We start from the raw sequence: 11,209 nt of genomic DNA, 5'->3' as shown, positions 1-11,209 counted from the left end.
AAAACTTTACGCTGCATTTTATTTTGAAATAAAAAAGGAAATTCTTTCTCTGTGTTCGATTCCCAGTCAAGAGCCTCTGGTAAGAGATGCTGAAGCTTCAACAGATAATTTAAAGCAGCTGATTGTCTGGACTGATGAAGACTTTAATGGCTGAAAAGCAAAACAACTGAATTTTGCATGCGAGTCAAAGCACAACTAATCACGTCTAACTATGGAAATCCTGTGATACATCAAGGTTTTCAAAAAATGTCTTTTGAAAAGCTTTTTTGGCAGAGTTTTAGTTTTAATTTTATTGTAATAAACTTTTTTTTTAACAACTTTGTGTTTTTCACCTGAAGTTTTTGTCTCTGTGGACGAGCGCTAGCTGGCTAGCTCGCTAACTTAACACACAGACATGACTACTGTTGTTTTATTATCTTCTGAAAAATGAAATGTCAGTATGTATGTCAGGTCCAGTTTGATGCTTACAGGACAGCAGGTGTGTGGAATTAATTAAAGCTTTTTCGTTTTTAATCTCCTTTCTTTTCTAACTTGTGTCTCTGTGTTTCTGCTCCATTCAGAGCTGTGGGTAAAACATGTCTCCTCATCAGCTACACAACCAATGCCTTCCCAGGGGAGTACATTCCTACTGTGTGAGTAGAACACACACACACACACACACACACACACACACACACACATACAGGCAGGCATGCACACGCACGCACATGCACACAACTCCATGAAAACATGCAGTGTACATTTCTTGATAACCACTCATGCACTGTGATGTGCACACACACACACACACACACACACACACTCAGCCTGAGCAGACAGGTTCAGGCCGGCAGCAGCCCACAGGTTAGAAAAACACATTGCTTTCTTTCGGGGAGCTTTTCTCGGTAAAACTCATTTTGTAAATTCGATTTGTAGGAAGATAAGAAGTGTTGTTTGGCTCTGAGCTTCTAACTGGAGGATTCTATCATTCTGATGTGCATCAAGTCATTTAACTATGATTTTTATCTTTATAATTCCATTGAGAAATTAGGATTTTAATTATGCAAATAAACATTTTACATTTTACGTACACATTCAGGAGGTGGACGTAGAGGAGGTGAAGTGAAAACAATCAAAGTCACTGAAAACAGGAAAATAGACCCTATTTAGTGTAACCGAATGAAATTAGTTAGAAAACACGTTAAGATCAGTCTGTCCAGAATGAAGAATTTATTACAGGATCAGAAGAAATTCTGATAAAAAGTCTGTAAATGTTTCACTGTGTCTCAGATCCACAACATAAATCAGTCCATCAAAACAAACCAGGAAAGACTTTTCTTTTAACCGCGTGTTAATGAGGGATATAATAGTGATAAAAACTGTGATTATAAAGCACCTTAATGAAACACTGTCAACACAAATTCACAGTAAAGAAACAGATGACTCCTGACTGATATAAATACACACTTAATATGTCATATACTATGTTGAATTATCTTTAATTATAAGCTACTGAGGGAGCTGTTTGTGGTTTTTAAAGTGATCAGTGCGTTCGTGCAGTGGTGACAGCGCTCTCACCTCTCAGTTTGAAAATGCTGAGTCCACCGTCTTTGTGCAGAATGTGAATGTTCAGATGTGCTCTAGTTTCCTCTCACAGTCAAAGAAGATGCATCTGAGTTTAAATTCTCTGTCAATGTGTTTTATTGCCTGTTTCTCCTACATTAGACCGACTCCAGCTCTCTGAGTTCATGATAGAAGAAGGTTTTATGTATTATAAAGGCCTTCCTGCTTTAATATCCTGAATATACTGAATATGTTGTTATTAAGTTCCTAAAAATGTGAGTTTAGAAGGGCCTCATTGCATTCATTACTTTACCTGATATAGATGGAGATGCAGTTCTTCAGAGTGACCACACGAGGGCAGTGTTGTCTAAACGTTATCTCTCACTGCACACTTCCCGTTTTGAGGATAAAAACCATCAACTCTTACAGATTGAAAATGTTATTTTTTTTAGTATGTTTTAAATACCTCCATTAGTTTTGCTTATATATGAAAAAGTAATCGAGGTTTTAAAACCAGTGAAGATTCTTCTCCCTGTTGGATCAAACTTCAGATTTCAGTCGATGGGACAAAAGATGTCAGAGATAATTGCATCGATTGACTGATTGATGAAATAGTCACTAAAGTCAGACCGAGTGAAGGACGCTGACCGTCTGTCGCTCTCCGCAGGTTTGACAACTACTCAGCTAATGTGATGGTGGACAGCAAGCCGGTCAATCTGGGCCTGTGGGACACAGCTGGACAGGAGGACTACGACAGGCTCCGCCCACTGTCCTACCCACAGACGGTACACACACGCACACATTCATCATCATGTGACCTCTGACCCTGGATGCTGCTGCTTCAGTAAATAACCTTAAGTGTCTGTTTCCATTGGGAAACGCATCCAGTTCCCCGCAGAGGAAGAAGCTCCAGAACCGACCAGAGAGTGAAAAACAGTCCAGACAAAAGAATCAAATCATCTTCACTTAGATCCTCATCACTTTTAATGAAAAACAGAACAGAAAAGGACAACAAAACAGAGTTTAAGATGAAGGAAGACTACATGAGCAAAACACGACAACATTGATAAATAAGAAACAATTAATAATTGTACTTTTTCTATTATTTAAGAGTAGAATTTTCTGTATTTGTGTCTCGACAATAATTTCTCATGTTTTTTTACAGCTTAGCGTGGTTTTTAACAACAATGTTAATGATGATGTCACATGTTACTTTGCCACGATTCTATATTATCACTAATGTCACACACTGTGTGTTTGCTTTGCTGCTCGTTGCAGTAATGCCACCAGGTGAAACAGACTGAGGGCGCTGTTGTCCTTAAACTCTGGTTTCTGGTTTTTCTCTGTTTGTCCACCAGGATGTCTTCTTGATCTGTTTCTCCCTGGTGAGCCCGGCGTCCTACGAGAACGTCAGAGCCAAAGTGAGTCTGCTGTGACGCGTCGTTTTCACAATGGCGTGTGTGTGTGTGTGTGTGTGTGTGTGTGTGTGTGTGTGGTGTGTGTGGCCTCTGACGCGTGGTAAACAGCAGGTGGTTGGTTTCTCTGAAAAGGCGTCTTGATCGGTGCATTCGGTGCATCTTGCAGCCTCACCGAACACTCTGGGGCGTCGAGATCCTCCATAAAGCAGCCGTTAAGATACTTTCGACCCCCGGGGTTTATTGGACGATAACCTGAAATTTACTAGTCATAAACTTTATGACATTTTGCTTTAAGTGGTTTTCAGTTGCAGAAATATCTCGTGGATATGAGTAAAATGGTCCGATGCCACTTGAATTTTCACAACTCACACACAAGAAACACCAATCTGAATGCTTTAACACAAATGTTCTCGTCATGTAATCTTTGGATTCGTTATGGATGAATGTGAAGAAATGATTAAATTGCTAAATATAGACTTTTTCTTCACCAACAGTTGAAATGCATGTGTTTCTCATAATAGATCCACACCTGCAGCAATCAGTTGAGTGACAATGTGTGAAATGAGAATTAAAACAAGATGTCAGTGAGTAATCCTCCTGAAACACGTCAGCTCCACGAGCAGCTGGTTTCACCTGGACCGGGCCGAACCGGGAGAATCCGGCTGGAAGAACCTCCAATGAAACCTTCAGTGAAAACTTACTGTCTCTTTGAAATGTTGACCATGTTCTTGGTGCCTTGGCAGCCCGGATTGGGGCCTGTTGCGGCTCAGTTTTGGCCCACGGGCCTTATGTTTGACATCCCTGAGGTTTTCTTTGAACTATTATATTTCATGTAGGTAAAGTGAAGTGAATACCTTCGATGTTTAAGCAGTAAAACATCAATTGGTCAAAAAATAATGTATATTTAATCTAAAACAGTTGAGTCGTACAATCATTTTACATGCAATCAGCAGCCACGCTTTAATAAATATCTACAAGACCCCTTTAGTTCCGTCTGTCCCAAACCTTTATACTGTCAGGTCAGTTTGACAAAGCGATACAGGAATAGTTCTCTATTCCAAAACAAACAAAGATGAAAACATCCATTCTTAAATGGCCGTGTTTTCCTCCCTGGAGGTTAAATGGATGCGCGGAAGCAGAGTGTGTGACAGTATGAAAGCCAGCCTTGAAGTGCTTTTGCATTAGCGTGTTCTCTCTGCCGCCTCTCGCGGTGTGAAGTGGTTCGATACCAAATGTAAAGCTCATCAAAGAGCTTCGCGGCTCCGCAGCTCTATAAATATCCTCTGAACGGGCAGAAACACGGATCCTCTCGTCCACCTCGAGATCTCCCTCAGCCGGTATCAAAACAGGACAACGGAGGCAAAGCCTTCAACAAAATCTCAGTTTCCACATTTTAACCCTTTATGGGTCCAATGAGCATATCTAACCACGTCCACATTGTTTCTAATCTAAAGAGTGATTTAATGACAGGAAGCCAGGCATGACTTGGATTCCGTGTGTTAAACGTCCACGTCGTATTCACAGCCTCCACCTCTTCCCTCTCCCTCCCTCTCGTCCTGCCAGTGGTACCCGGAGGTCCGCCACCACTGCCCCTCCACTCCCATCATCCTGGTGGGCACCAAGCTGGATCTGAGGGACGACAAGGACACCATAGAGAAGCTGAAGGAGAAGAAGCTGGCGCCCATCACCTACCCGCAGGGCCTCGCTCTGGCCAAGGAGATCGGTCAGTGGAACACCACAGCGTTTCGGCTGAGAGCCGCCACAATCGGACGACCCGTGACCTGAGTGGATGAAGCCCCCCTGCTGAGATCAGGGTGTGTTTTGAACCGTTTCCCACTCTGGTGTGTGTAGATTCGGTGAAGTACCTGGAGTGCTCGGCCCTGACCCAGCGCGGTCTGAAGACCGTGTTCGACGAGGCCATCCGAGCCGTGCTCTGCCCTCAGCCCACCAAGGTGAAGAAGAAGATCTGCACTCTGCTGTAGCTGGTAAGAGACGACGCCCTGCTTCAGGTTCAGGTTCAGGTTCAGGTTCAGGATCGTCACATGTATTCGTCACAAGATCCGGGGACGGACCAGGCCCACCTGTCATGATGTGATCTGATCTCCTCTAAGTCAGAAATACAGACAAATACACGACGCTCGTCTGAACTTCAAACCACACAAACAGAGCAGTCGCCAACCTGCTGGAAAACAAACTCCCCTCCGTCTTCCTCCTTCTGATCAGGTTTATAAACTTCCTGTTCGAATTTTTGTAGAAAAATAGAACATCTTGGTTCCTTTTCAGACTCGACATCAGAGTATCTTTTCACTTACGGGGGAAAATTGATCATTATCAAACACACTGCTTTCATAATGAAGTGAATTGATGTTTCACATATTCCTCAGCAAAAATGTGCGGATTAATGAAAGGTTTCCCGTGACAATTTGATAAAGTGCATAAAGAGCAAGTCAGTCAGACCATCTCAAAACGGCTGCAGAGGAAGAAACGGATGTCGAACCGAGGACCGGCGCAGACTCTTTAAAGCGATTTCACTCCTGACACGTCTGACATGTGAAATGCGAGTCCCCGTCATGGCACTTTGCTAATTATTTCCAATGCTTTGAGACACATTTCCAATTTGCCAGGAGGACGGACTCACATCGTACCGAGCATGAAAACACTGCTGGCGTTTGACAACGATCCAATTTATACACCGCGGGAGACGAACCACTGAAAACACACAGTCAGAGTCAAGAGAAGAAAATAAATGAAAAGAAAGAATGAATTTGCTGTTCCTGCTTTGATATTATTTTTTTCTGATATCTCACTATAATATTGAAGTTAATCTGCAGACGAATCATGAAAATACTGTTTTTTTTAACTAAATGTAGAAGATCGCAAGTCATTTTTGATCAAAGAAATCACGTTTGACACCACACACACACACAACACACACACCACACCCTTATTGGATTTATCCAAATGCTCAGAGCACCGCGGCCTCCAGGGGCGCCACAGCGCCACAAAATAGCAAAATTTTACCCCACTGACGATGTGTTGTTGCAATCCTAATTCTAATAATGAAACTATTGATTACTATTAATGTTAAAGTAGAAAAGCTCACTAGTAGAAAAGGTTTCACTAGATTATACCTAATTTAACATTTCCCCTTGTTTTATTGTATTTACACACCAGAGTCATTCTGAAAATGACTTTTATCTCCTGGCTAGAACGACAGACCCCTGCTCTGAAGTGTGTTCTTGGTTTTTACTTTACATCAGTGTTAAAATACACATTCTTCTTCTCCTTCTTCAACTGAACATTCCCACATGCCATAAACCTGCAGTTTACTGCTCATTTGCTAATCAACATTTCTCTGAAATGACAGTGACGTTCATCGTAGACAGCATGCATACATCAGGTTTTTCTTCATGTTTCTGTGTTTATTAAGGATGTAAATTGAAAGACGCATTATCTAATAAATTAAAACAATGCTCAATGTTTCTGGCCTCAGGCGCCTCGCTGGCTCTGCTGCCGTGCTCTGACCGCGGTGCTCTTTGTTTACAGAACCACAGAAGAAGAGAAGAAGGCTTTCGGACCCCAGCTAGAAGAAGAGGAGTTCAACACTGTATTATGTTGCCATGGAAACATTAATCTGTTGTCTCATCTCAACATTTTAAAAGCTGTACTTTGGCATTCATGTTTCATCGCAGCGCACGCAGAGGGATTCAGGGAGAACCACAACAAGCAACATTAAATCTGCACTTTTAGGTATTTTTAGGAAACGGCTGAGTCAAAGAGGCACGTTGCAGATTTATTGAAAATCACATTAAAGCTTGATGCTAATCCTAGATAGAAACGGTGATGCTGTATTTCACGTATTTCAGCTCAGGTCTCAGTATTTTGCCCGCTACTCTTAAGAAATGTGATTTACAAAAAAAAAAAAAAAAAGCCTACAGGTAGCTCCAGCAGGTTCCTGCCTTTAAGGCAGTCATGTGGCTGCAGTAAAACAAAGAACAAACACATTACTGTGCAGATAAACTTTTGTTTTAATTATTAATTCATATAGTTCATTTTCAGCAGGTTCGTCTGCATCCATTCCAGTCGGATTTCATCCATAAAGCTGTGCCTTGTCGTACAATCTCTCAGGGAAATCTTCACGCTTTCCAGCAAGCAAAATATAAATTAAACCCAAACAAACAGTGTTTTTTTTTAATCCAGTCACCGAATTGAAAGGCATGACCTTGTTAGAATCAATAAGCTGTAAACATTTAAACGGTTTTCAAGCAGTTTCAAGCCTTGACTTTGACCTGGAGGCTTAAAAAAAAGTAGAGAGTCATCAAACATTTCTACTGAATGGAGAGATTCAGAGTCTAATTCAACCATCTGGCACAAAACAACACATAAAAGGAGCAATTAGCCCTCGGACATGAGATTTTAAAAAAGTCTTTTGGGTTTATGGGGTTTTTAAGAACATTAAGATGCTTTCTTTTGCAAAGGCTGACTAATCCAGGCAACTGTATCTTTATCAAGTGCACCCACATGTTTCCATGTGTTGTATTAAGCTTTAAAACCCATAGCTTTTGTTACGGTTAGATTTAGGACTCCTTTCTAAAGATTTATGATCAATGACAGAACAAAGCGGCTCTGCTGGTTTATGTGAGCGTGGAACGAACAGGAATGTTTGAATAAAGTGTATTATTGTTTGATATTGATAAAAAAGTTGGTTATTTTGCGTTTTATTTTGTTGCGAGCTTCCTGTGGGGAGATAATCGATTGATCGGCGGTCGGTCTCAGGGTGTGGACTCCTCTATACGCTGATGGATCTGACGGTTCTGCGGTTTCAGACCTCATCAGTCTCACTCTGCCTTCCTAACGGGGAAGACACCCAGACGATCCTATCAATCCGACTTTGCTCGAGCCGATTATCACCGGCCAGCTGATTAATGGCGCAAATGGGGTTATTCTAATCGCTCGCGCCAGGTGGGAATCGTTGCTCATTAGTTGTTTAAACGCGCGTGTTTGATGATAAATAATGCTTCACAGCTTGCGGGCGGAGGGAAAGATCAGAGTCGCATGCAGGATGGCTCTCAGAGCTTGTTGTGTGAGCAGGAGAGATTAGCTGAGGAGAACGGAGTCGGAGTGGAGGCTTCAAATACCCACAAGACTATTGACGACATTCCTAACAGACATTATTTACAACTGAGACACGACGTCACAGAGAAACTTGGCAAAAACATGGCACGGCGTTGCATTGTGGGTTTTATTTGGCACCAGGCCAAAAACAAATAGTATAAAAGTTTTATTTGAAAAATGTACATTGGAATTCTCTTTAATCTGCTTTGAGTTTTATTTTGAAAGGGAGCACTGCTTTTAAGCATTTCTGAAGCTGCAGTCTCAGGAAACATTTGCATGACAATTTTAAATAAAAAAAAAGTTTTGCAGTGTTTAGCGTGTGTTTGTATGACGGCAGCGTTAGGAGCAGTGGCTGCCGGTCAAGAGAAGAAAAAAAACGCAAAAATGATGCATTTTCACTTGAAATACTGAGTAACCAGGGCCTTCGTGAAGTGGAACCGTGTGCTCTGGCTTCAAGACTGAAGGAGAAATGACTGCAGGTGAAATAAAAGTGAGGACACAATATGAAAAGCCAATATGACAGTCCTGCCATCACTTCAAGACTCGTTCAAAAACTTCGAAACCTGAAAATAATACCTTAAAAAAGAAAAAGCACTCAAAAAAGTAAGAAAAGAAACTCCCAGACGAGATTCCGTCGGGTCGTTGAGTAAATATCCTACAGTGAAGCGTGGAAAGCTTTCTGACTGTCCTCTTTGTCGCTGCGCAGAATCAATACCTTGTCAGAGCTTTTTCAGCGGCTTTGCGATTCGTCAAACAGCGGCCGCTTTAAAAGGTTTCTGTTGTGGCGACAGTGAGCCAGACGGCCTTTCAGACCAGATTAAGCTCCGCTGGACGACTGCAGAGCTCTGGAACCCGACAGGTCTGATTAGGATCGGAGCGGCCTCACCTGACACGCCGTGGACGCGTCCCGTCCTGCCAGGCTGCCTCAGACGTGCAGTTTGCTCCAAAACACACAGCGCAGAGTCAGGGGGGCATGTCTTCACAACTATCTGCATGAAACTGAGAGCAAATCTGAAGGAAAACAGGAATTTATGAAGCTTAACCTCTGCAAGATGAGAAATCTCTTCAAATCTAATCAGATTCATGAATCTGTAACTAGTCGGATCTGGCAAAAACACAGCAGCAGTTTTAAAAGAGCCACATCAGCTTCAGTGTTCCAGCGAGACCGCTTCCAATCCCTAAGGTCAGAGTTCAAGCAAACAGCATGCAATCTTATTTTTTGGGTTCAATAAAGGGCTGGGGTGTTGGCCAAATGGAAAATCACAGCGCCCATACTGGAAGCTACATTAAAGATGAGTTTAGAAAACAGGATTTTAAAAGATGAACTTGGGAGCTGTGAGCTGGTGGAAATATGTTTTCAGTTATGTTCCTGAGTCTTGATGCTGCTCTGAGGTGCAGAATAATGCCATTTTTGGTTTTCAATAAAAGTGTAAAGAGCGTCGGCGCCTCCATGATGATTTTCTCACACTGAGATGTTTCCGTCACCAATAAACAGCTCTCTGGATGCTCGAGAGAGAAAATGAGCAACTGCAAGCGACACAATGTGGACGTGTGTCGCTGACATCCAGGTGAAGATTGAAGATCACACCACAGCAGGAGCCACAGAGAACCGGTGTGGACCTGTCCGGCGGTCGGGTTCACGACCCCAGAGACACCGACGCTTCACACATTTACACACATACTGTATGAATCCGACGGAAAAGCCGAAATTTGGCATTCAGTTGCCAGGCTGCACTGTTTGTCTTTCATATCTCAGACCAGAGTCTCTACACACATAAGGAAGGTAAAGCCGAAGAAGAATATTAGATTTCAGAGAAACGGCCGTGTGCGAGCCTCTTATTCACAATCCCAAAGCTGAAAGGCAACAAATGATGAATTTTCAGATAAAAACTAAGCTTATTGTTGCTTATATTGTCATTTTTGATGGATCTATTAGATGTAGTATTTTCTGATTCTGACTGAAAGTCCAGTGTCTCGATTATTTAAAGGTCGAAAAAACAAACCTCCATTTTTACAGTCACAGTAAACTGAGGTAGGATTTGTTTTTTATAGAATCATGAGCGTGATGCACATTCATAATGCAATTTATATATTTTTCATATATTCATTTTTTTGGCAATAAATGAATTGCAATAACAACAAAAAAAATCTGCGGAGCCACTTGAGAGTTCTTTTCAGGAATTCCGATAGTTTCGACTCGTGTGTCGATGCAGACGGGACTCCGAAGCGATGAGCGTCGTCTCATCATCTAAACATCCATCTGGAGCTGATCCGAGATAACGATGGATGAAGGAACACCGGTCTGTCACACACACTCATATTCACACCGATTTCATGTCGCCGAAAAACCTCAAACACACATTTTTGATAGTGCGACGAATCCCTCACAGTAAGAACATTCAAACTCTGGACAGAAAGGCTCCTGAAGGTTTCTTTCTCGCTGTGAGGAGAGCGCTAACCACCACACCACGGGGAACTCATTAAAAGTCAGTATAAAGCAAATGAAAGCACTGTGAAGTCGCTTTCTTCACGTGTTTATGTGATTCAAAATGAAAAACTTGACGGCACCTTCGGTTCCATCTCTTCTCAAAGCAATTAAAATTTTCGGAGAGATGCCCACTCTGCGGCGTGTCCATGAAGGGAACAGTTCAACGGACCCCTTTGATTAAATTCACTGAACACGCTGTCATGATGATACCTGACTGGAAAGAGTTTTATCAAGATTGAGATAAAACTAAAGACAAAAGGTAAAATAAGAAAATGCTTTATTTCACTTAAATCACTTTTCTTACTTTGATTTGAAGATTATTACCTTTTTTAAATTATTATTGTATCTTTATTCAGAAAGGAACGGAAAAGTACAGCAGTAACAGTACTGAAACAACCGTCCAGGTGGGATCTCGTACTGTCTGTCCTCATGAGGAGCTATAAATAAAAGTCTCAGGGCTTCGCTGATGCGCCCTCCAGTGGCGGTGATGAAGGACAAAACACTTTGCTTTCACGTCTCTTGCTGTTCCACAAATTTCAGCGAGCTCCGTCGTCTGACCTGCAGAGCACCGCCGCCCGGAGGAAGCCTGAAAACACTCCAGGCAGCAGGGCGAAAGAGGTCGTGGTGCTAATTGACCTGGATTCTT

At 42.2% G+C, this 11,209-nt stretch overlaps 1 pseudogene; it reads left to right on the top strand.

The window, feature by feature from the left end:
* Window positions 1–575: 575 nt before the first annotated feature.
* LOC115389891 (ras-related C3 botulinum toxin substrate 2-like) lies at window positions 576–6,934 on the top strand (annotated as a pseudogene).
* The last annotated feature ends 4,275 nt before the right edge of the window (window positions 6,935–11,209 follow it).

Source organism: Salarias fasciatus, chromosome 6, assembly GCF_902148845.1.
Source record: "Salarias fasciatus chromosome 6, fSalaFa1.1, whole genome shotgun sequence".
In the NCBI taxonomy this organism is placed as follows: Eukaryota; Metazoa; Chordata; class Actinopteri; order Blenniiformes; family Blenniidae; genus Salarias; species Salarias fasciatus.
Note: the sequence above shows the minus strand (reverse complement) of the source record. Positions and strands in the feature narration are given on the sequence as shown.